Source organism: Rhinopithecus roxellana, chromosome 7 (genome assembly GCF_007565055.1).
Source record: "Rhinopithecus roxellana isolate Shanxi Qingling chromosome 7, ASM756505v1, whole genome shotgun sequence".
Classification (NCBI taxonomy): Eukaryota; Metazoa; Chordata; class Mammalia; order Primates; family Cercopithecidae; genus Rhinopithecus; species Rhinopithecus roxellana.
The window spans coordinates 35,519,244-35,529,044 of NC_044555.1; the positions used below are offsets into that span (position 1 = coordinate 35,519,244).

At 37.3% G+C, this 9,801-nt stretch overlaps 1 pseudogene across 1 annotated transcript; it reads right to left on the reverse strand.

Moving 5' to 3' along the window:
- Window positions 1–6,723: 6,723 nt before the first annotated feature.
- On the reverse strand, window positions 6,724–9,236 carry LOC104681483 (annotated as a pseudogene). Its single transcript, XR_750588.2, has one exon. The product of XR_750588.2 is annotated as a peptide chain release factor 1-like, mitochondrial pseudogene (transcript).
- Between the last annotated feature and the right edge of the window lie 565 nt (window positions 9,237–9,801).

Below are 9,801 nucleotides of genomic sequence, written 5' to 3' on the forward strand. Positions count from 1 at the left end.
TTTTTTTTTTTTTTTAATTTACAAAAAGCCTAAACACAAAACACACACACACACAATAATAGTGGGAGACTTCAACGCCCCACTGACAGCATTAGACAGATCATCAAGGTGGAAATATAATAAAGAAATTCTGAAATTAAATTTGACACTTGACTAACTGGACCTAATAAACATCTACAGAACTCCAGCCAATAACTACAGAATATGCATTATTTTCATCTGCATACAGAAGATATTCTAAGATAACCACCTGTTTGGTTATAAAGCAAGTCTCAAAAACTTAAAATATTGAAATCATATCAAGCACATTCTTGACCGCAGTGCAATAAAAACAGAAATCAATATCAAGAACATCTCTCCAAACTACACAGATACATGGAATATAAACAACTTACTCTTGAATAACTCAGGTGAACAACAAAATTAAGGCAGAAGTAAAACAAATATAAAATGAATGAAAACAGAGACAAAAATTAACAAATCTTTGAGATGCAGCTAAAGCAATGTTAAGTGGAAGATTTACAGTGCTAAATGCCTTCATTAAAAAGTTAGAAAGATCTCAAATTAATAATCTAACATTGCACCTAGAGAAACTAGAAGAAAAGAAACAAATCAACTCCAAAACTAGCAGAAGAAAAGAAATAACTAAAATCAGAGAACTTAATAAAATTGAAATGCCATAATCCCTAAAAAGATCAATAAAACTGAGTTGTTTCTGAAAAAAACAAACAAGATTCATAGACTAAAGATTGATAGACTAACAAAGTAAAAAAAAAAAAAGAGAGAGAGAGAGAGAAGATTCAAATAATTCCTTGCATCAGTGTGTTCTAGATAAGGAACATGGAGTCTAAAGAGATTATTTTGGATTTTTAAGATTTAATGACTGCCCTGCTGTGTTTGGGACTCATATGGGGCCTATATCCCCTCTGTTTTGGCCGATTTCTCCCTTTTGGAATGGGAATATTTACTCAATGCCTGTATCCTCATTGTATCTTGGAAGTAACTAACTTATTTTTTATTTTACAGCCTCATAGGTACAAGGAACTAGGCTTATCTCAGATGAGATTTTGGACTTTTGAGTTAATGCTAAAATGAGTTAAGACTTTGGAGGACTGTTTGAAAGGCATGATTATATTTTGGAATGTGAGAAAGACATGAGATTTTGGAGGGGGCAGGGACAGAATGATATGGTTTGGCTCTGTGTCCCACCCAAATCTTATGTCTAATTGTAATCCCCAATGTTGGCCCAGCACGGTGGCTCAAGCCTGTAATCCCAGCACTTTGGGAGGTCGAGGCAGGCAGATCACTTGAGGTCAGGAGTTTGAGACCACCCTGACCAAAATGGTGAAACTCTGTTTCTACTAAAAAGGCAAAAATTAGCTGGGCCTAGTAGCGAACGCCTATAGTTCCAGCTACTCAGGAGGCTGAGGCAGGAGAATCACTTGAACCTGGTAAACAGAGGTTGCAGTGAGCCGAGATCGCGCCACTGAACTCCAGCCTAGGTGACAGAGTGACACTCCATTACAAAACAAAACAAAACAAAATCCTCCATGTTGGAGATGGGGCCTGGTGGGTGGTGATTAAATCAAGGCTGGTGGGTGGTGATCAAATCATGGGGGCAGATTTCTTCTTGGTGCTGCTCTCATGATAGTAAGTGAATTCTCACAATGTCTGGTTGTTTAAAAGTGTGTGGCACTTCCCCTTCTCTCTCTTCCTGTATCTCCAGCCATGTGAAGGGCTGCCTCCCCCTTCACCTTCTATCAGGATTGTAAGTTCCCTGAGGCCTCCCCAAAAGCTGATGCCACCATGCTTTCTGTACAGCCTGTGGATCCATAAGCCAATTGAATCTCTATTTTTTGTAAATTACCCAGTCTCAGATCTTTAGAGCAATGAGAGAATGGACTAATACAAGGACGGAAGAGACAAAACCACGAGAATACCTCTATACCACTCACCATGTTTTCTAGCACACTGCATACTTTTATCATATCAGTTACTGCTCTGTATTGTAACATGGGGTTTGCCTATCTGATTCATGGTGTTTTAGGTCAGGGTGTGGTATGGATTTCTAGTGTGCACTAACATCTAATGGAGTTTTTTCCCCCTTCAGGTACACAGGACAATTATACTTTCCTTTATAATTAGGCTGCAGATGGTGACACAGTTATGGCTAATTGGTTTAAAAAAATCAGTTCCAGTCTTTTCTTCCCCTGACTGGTTATCACATACACACATTCTAAAGGGTGTAGCTTCAAGAGAGTGAAAAGTCTATCAGCCTCTGTCCCTGGGTGATTGTGCAGAGCCTCCGAAATTTGCCAGCCTCTGTAACTGCAGCATAGCCCAACCTACTACGATGAATAAAAAAAAAGTAACCTTACTTTGATCATAGATGTGGAAACAGTAAAATAAAATAAAACATTTTAATATAGCTGGGAAGGATGGTAACCATAGTATACAGTGACAAGACATTTGGAATAACTGTCATGTTTCACAAATTATTCATCATAACATGGAACAAATGTACTTGTAGTCAAAAAGAAGTTAGAAAGCAAAGTAGAAAATGAAAATGTTATTAGGTTGGTGCAAAAGGAATTGTGTTTTTTGTAATAATTTCATGGCAAAAATCTCAATTACTTTTGCATCAACCTAATGGTAATTGTGTTCGTTGTTATTTGTTGTGTTTGGCATAGTATTATAAGCAAAAGAAGAACTCTAAAAATAATTGGTTAGTTTCAAAGCAAATAATAATAATAATAATGGAAATAGAAAAGTCCAGAAATTCCAGTGTTTAAAAGACTACTTCTGAGCTCCAAATATAAAAGACAAGAGTGATAAGACTTTAAGGAATGAATGCCCAATAAAACTTTTTTTTTTTTTTTTTTTTTGAGGCGGAGTCTTGCTCTGTCGCCCGGACTGGAGCGCAGTGGCCAGATCTCAGCTCACTGCAAGCTCCGCCTCCCGGGTTTACGCCATTCTCCTGCCTCAGCCTCCCGAGTAGCTAGGACTACAGGCGCCCGCCACCTCGCCCAGCTAGTTTTTGTATTTTTAGTAGAGACGGGGTTTCACCGTGTTAGCCAAGATGGTCTCGATCTCCTGACCTCGTGATCCGCCCGTCTCGGCCTCCCAAAGTGCTGGGATTACAGGCTTGAGCCACCGCGCCCGGCCGAAACTTTTAATCTGATTTAAATTTCCTCTGGGAAAAGTTTGCTTAAGAGTGTGGCACCTAATAAAACCTTTTAATTTAATAAAGTAACTCAGAACAAAAGTCCCATTAAGTGTGTGTCCTTCCAAGAGACCATACTAACAGCCTCATCTCAAAACAGTCCCCATTAAATTGAGGGAGAGAAGGGAGGTTCACAAAGTGTCTCTCTCTCTCTCTCTCTCTCTCTATATATATATATGTGATATATATATGCTATATTATATATAATAAAACTAAAATAAATATGTAATATATAAATATATAACAAATAATAACATGAAAACACACAGCATAGTGTAATCCATAATATTTTTATAATTTATATAATGTTTGAGAATATAACTTGAAAAGAACTGGTGCTTTAGCTACTGATTTTTTTGCCATGAGAATATGTTTATTTTGAAAGTGATTTTAATTCTTTAGCCACAATGTCCCTATATTTTTACATTATCCCATATTTTTCTGTACTATTTATACATTAGATACAGAATTTGTTAGAAGTTAAAAGGAAAAAACACATTCTTTTGCTGAACAATAGCTCATTATATTTAACTTAAAAATTATTAGCTTGTTGAATATCAAAACTTGCAGCTGCTGGGAATCACATTTATTTTTAGGTTCCAAAATAGTTCTGAGTTCTCAATAGGAAAGCCTCTTTTATAAACTATAACAAAACTCTCATCTGAAAATTAAATACTATAAAATTGACACAACTATATCTATATTGAATGTCTTTATAATATCCAGAAACCTTCTGGGTTTTTAGAAATGACAATGAAAATAGATTTACATTCTGGCTTTATAAATCAATTTTTATTTTAGAAAATTTTGAACATATAGAGAATACTATATACAACACCACGTATTCAACATCTTTAGTATCATTTAGCCAATAATGTTCTAGTATATATCTCTAAAATTCACACCTAAAGAAAACACAGAAAACATGTTTATCACATATTAACATTTAATAATAATTTCTACAATAAAGTATCACTGAGCCTATTTCTCCAATTTCTTCATGAACAATTATTACAGACATTTTTCAAATCAGAATCCAAAGAGGATCTGTACATGCCATATTCCTGGAGTGTTTCCTAAGTGTATTTTACTCTATATATTCACTGTATTTGTTGGAAAAGGCCACTGGTAGTCCTGAGATCAGCAGGGATCAGCATCATCTGGGAACTTGTTAGAAATGTAAGTTCTCAGGGAACGCCCCAAACCTATTGAACCTGAAACTCTAGAGTTAAGAGTCCAGCAATCTGCCGATGCACGTTGAAGTTTAAAACCTACTACTATAGTTCTACACACTCAAGATTTCATACATTGTATTTTCATGATACCATTTAATATGTTGATCTATCTCCCATATGTCATACAGATTGTGGTTCTCAGGTACAATTGTTTGGTAATGAAAATTCATATATAGTGGGTTTAACTTTCCATAGAATCATATACAAAGATTCATAATGTCCTGTTGTCTCCTTTTACACTGATAAAAAGTTTGATCAGTAAGTCAAGTGTGTCAGCTTCATTCATCAATTCATTATTAAATGATCCATCAGCTTTTCACATAATAGTTTCAGCATTCATTTATGACCATTTCTCAAATCTGTGATTTCACTAGACTTTGCAAAATGGGAATATACTAATTCTTTCAATTTGTTATTTGTTAGCAAAAGTAATTTTTAAAAACTTTTTGCACTATTTGGCTACCCTGAGAACAATTTGTACAAGAGAAGCAGGAAAACTGCCCGACTCTTTCCTTCATTTGCCAGTTTCCAAAACTGGTTCCACAGAAACCTGCAAACTGAAGTTGTTTTTTTAACTCAACATAATTAATTCATGAATTTGCAGTGTGTTTTTATCCACTGCAGTTATTACTACTTTTGATGTTCATATTATCTGAACTTTGGCTAGCAGGAAACTCTTTAGGCATCTGAATCCTTTTTACATGATGCAAATCATTTCTTTTTATAGATTCCCTGTTTTCTGGCATGACAACATGCTCCAGGCTCATTTTGCACATTTTGTTTACCACCCTCCCTTTTTTTTATTATTATTTCTCCAAGAATCTCTGGTTGCCTTAATTGGAAAAATCATAGAGTTCATCATTGCAAATTTGGGACAACTCATCACATATATGTTTGTCTTTTTTTTTTTTTTTTAGTGCAAATCAAGAAAACAGATTTACAGATTTTAGAATTTATATCATAAATTCTTACTGATATTTTCCCTTTAAAATTAGGAGTTCAGAGTATTAAGTATCTGTTTAATTATACTGAAAGCCTTAGCTTCCAATGACATTAACACAAATATTTATTTGCTTTCTCTGGCAATATCTACACAAATCTTCAGAATAAAATGATCAATATTGTTAGTAAAAATATAATCATAAGTTAGTTTAATGTTTCTTTGCATTTTCTTTTGTCCTTAGGCTAATCCCTACTAAGGATACATAGTTAACTCATTTTAAAGTCATTTGAAATAATTATGTGAGTGTAGGCCTCCGACAAGATACACAGTTCAGATGGTATAATATTTGTTTTTTTATTTTTAAGTATTGATTTTTCATTTTGATTTCATTTTTTTTTAATATGTAAGACAGTTATATACTACCAAAGTCAAATTTATAAGCATGGTAATCTGTCTTCCATTTCCTTCCCCTACACCCTGTCCCTACCACTTTTTATTTAGGTGAACTTTTTGCTAATTTGTTTTAGTATTACCTTATTTTTTTGTAAAGAAAAAATAAATATGTATAAATATAGATATATCAATTTTTCTTATTTAAGTGCAAGTTAGCATACCATACAAATTGTTATACATGTGCCCTTTCTCACTTCATAATGTGTTTTGGATGTCATTCCATAATAGCATACAGAGGTCTTCCTTATTTCTTTTTACACTTGTACAGTATTTAATTGTTTGGCTGCTCAATCATTTTCTTAAACAGTCCCCTATTACTGGACATTCAGATTGTTTCCAGTTGTTTGCAATGACAAAACCAGTGCTGTAATAAATAATTATGTGGATACATATTTTTATGTATTTTTTTTTAATTTGTAAAGAACAGAAATGTATTTCTCACAGTTCTGGAGGATGGGAAGTCTAAGATCAAGGAGCTGGCACTTGTTGACTAGGGCTTTCTTGCTGTGTTCTCACATACAGAAGGCAAGCTAGCAAGATGCTCCCTGAAGCCTCTTTTATTAAGGGCCTTCATCCCAGTCCTGAGAGAATCCCTCATGGCCTAGTGATCTCTTAAAGGGCCCACCTCTTGATGCTGTCACATTGGCAACACTTGAATTTGAGGGGACACATTCAAGCCATAGCAAACTGAACATTTCTCCCATGCCAGATAGCACCACGTTCTTTGTCAGTAGGTATTGGTAGAGGGGCACTGCAGAATAAAGGGGCTTCTCTTGCTTCTAAGATGGTACTGTGACAGTTAATTTTATGTGTCAACTTGACTGGGCCACAGGGTGCCTAGCTACTGGGTCATACTTTTTTTTTTTTTAAGAGATTTAACTTCTGCTCTGATTTTCCAATTATAAGGTCAAACATTATGCTAGGTGTTTCTGTGAGGGTGCTTTTACATGAGATTGACATTTAAATCAGTGAACTTTGAGTAATGCAGACTGCCCTCCTCAATGTTACTGGGCTTGATCCAGTCAGGTGAAGGTCTGAAGAGAAAAAACGACTGTCCTCTTCCAAGAACAAGAGAATCCTCCAACAGATACCTTTGGACTGGACCTGCACCATCAGCTTTCCTGGGTCTCCAGCCTCCTGCCTCACACTCCAGCTTTTGGACTTGTTAGACTTAATAATAATCACACAAGCCAATCCTTTTAAGGGAGTCTGTCTGGAGAAGCTTGACAAACACAAACATCTATTGAGAGTTCCTGTCCAAGTTTTGCTCATACCCTAGCAAGAGGCTTCTGGCTTACCAGTAGAGGGTGTGAGGTTCTTTGCTTGTAAGACCTGACCCACCAGCTGTACACCAGCTCTGGCCCAAGGCAAGACAGGGAATTTCCCCATCACTGAGTAGGCTATAGCCACTCTCTCTCCATTAGGCCTGACTTCACCATGGGTAAGGGGAGCCCCTTTCAAGGGTATTCTTAACTTGTGTACTCTCAGTCCTAGAACATCGTAGCTCTCTTTCATCCCTCTTAAAAGCTAATACCGTTATCAGTTAACAGTTTTTTATATTAAAATTATCCCTGTTCAAGTTAATGGTATGGTTTCTGTCTCCTGACTAGATATCAGGATACAGTATTTACTGTCATATTTCTACTCTTTTATGTTTAAAGTTTTTCATAATATTTAAACTGAATTTTTGATCATTCATTAAATACTTACACAGAACAGGACAAAGGATGATTTTCCTTTGTCTACTTATTGTAAGGAAGTGTCCAAGATTTACCACTACATCATGATTGCAGGTGGTCACCAACTTATGATGGTTTTAGGATTTTTTGACTTTATGATGGGTTTATGGGGATGCAGCCCCATTTCAAGCTGAGGAGCTCCTTAGGACTTACAAATCATGCCTCTTTCATACCATGGTAAAATTGGAAAATTGTTACATCAAGCTGTCATTAAGTAGGAGGCTGCTATGTTGCTAACGTTATATGCATTTTTAACTTATGATGGGTTTACTGGGAATTAACCACAATGTAAATCAAGGACCATCTGTATATTGTATGATTTTTGCTAATGCATTGAGAGAGATCTGTGTAAATTATCTATGACTTCAAAATACGCATATTATCTCCAACTGTGTTAACTCATGGTTTTTAAGAGAATAAGGGTATTTTCACCCTATGTGGATATGCTGTAGAATTTTTCTAAGCTACGAAAGTCTATAAATAACAAATCAACTTAAAACTTTTTGGGAAATAATTTCTACTAAAGATTCATAATCGGCATATTCCTTCAATGACTGTACAAGTTCACCCAGTAGATAATCTCCTTGCATAAAAGTTTCAAGATCATGCAGTGTCTTGCTTATTCTGTGATCTGTGACCTGGTTCTGTGGCAAATTATATGTTCTTATTTTCTCTGATCTTCCTTTACTTCCAATCTGAATTTTTCTAGCATTCTGTCTTTTATTTGTTTCTTTTTCTAGATGCATGCTGTACAGTTTTGCCTGTAACTTTGTCATAGCCAGCTCTCTATTTTTCAGTTGAGATCTCTCTTGTTGACATTCAGAAACAACACCTGTTGGAAGATGAACTATCCGGACAGCACTGTCTGTGGTATTTACATGCTGCCCCCCAGCTCCACTGGCTCGCTTAGTGTCAATTCTCAAATCTTTCGGATTAATCACGAGATTAATCTCAGTAGGCTGGGGTAATATCGCTACAGTCATGGTGCTAGTATGGATGTGGCCTTGCTTTTCTGTCTTTGGCACTCTTTGTACTCTGTGCACACCTCCTTCAAATTTCGTGTGCCTATAGGCTTCTGAACCCCCAATGCTGGCAGATGCATGTCTAAGGCCACCTATTTCACTTGGAAAATATTCCAGGGTTTCAAAATGTCGTCTTTTAAATGCAGCATATTGTTGATACATATCAAATATCTCTGAAGTAAACAACATTGCCTCCTGACCTCCAACTCCTGCAGTTACTTCCAGGATCAAATCATCTTCATCTGTTTCTTCTGAGGGAACCAAAAGTAAAATAATCTGATGCTTCAGCTGAGTTATTTCTTTTTGAAACAGAGTTATTTCATTCTCTGCAAGTTTCCTTAAATCTTCATTCTCATCGTGCAGCAAGGGCTCGGTCTCCCGCAGCTCCTGCTCCTTCTCGTTCAGCAGTTTGATCACTGCCACCAACTCCGGCCTCCTGACCTTCAAACGGGCTTCAGACCCCGCCTGGCGCTCGAGGAAGGTCCGCAAGGGCCCGCCCCGGGCAAACAGCTCCTGCAGCGGCGGGCTACTGGAGCTCAGGGGCTGGCGGGCTGGGCCAATGGCCCCACAGGGCCAGAGCCACAGAGCCAGAGCCACCGGGCAGCGCCCCACAGAAGCCGGGACCGCCCATATTTTTATATTTTTTTGCTAGATGACTTTGAGATGGATTCTTACAAGTGGACTCTGAGTCAAAAGTAAATAAATGTGTTTGGCCATTGTGATGGTTAATATTAAGTGTCAACTTGATTGGACTGAAGGATGCAAAGTATTGTTTCCGGGTGTTGCCAGGAAAAATTAACATTTGCATCAGTGGGCTGGGAGAGCAAGACTCACTCTTAGGAAGACACACCCACAATGTGGGTGGGCACCATTCAATTGCCTGCCAGTGTGGCTAGAAAAATCAGGAGAAGGTGGAAGAAGCTGACTTGCTGAGTCTCCCAGCCTTCATCTTTCTTTTGTGCTGGATGCTTCCCACCCTTAAACATGAGAGTCCAAGTTAGTTGGCTTTTGGACTCTTGAACTTATACTAGCGTCTTGACAGGGGCTCTCGGACCTTCAGACACAGACTGAAGGCTGCACTGTTAGCTTCCTAACTTTTGAGATTTTTGGGACTTGGACTTGGCCACTGCTGGCTTCCTTGCTGCTCAACTTGCAGATAGCCTATTGTGGGACTTCACCTTGTTAT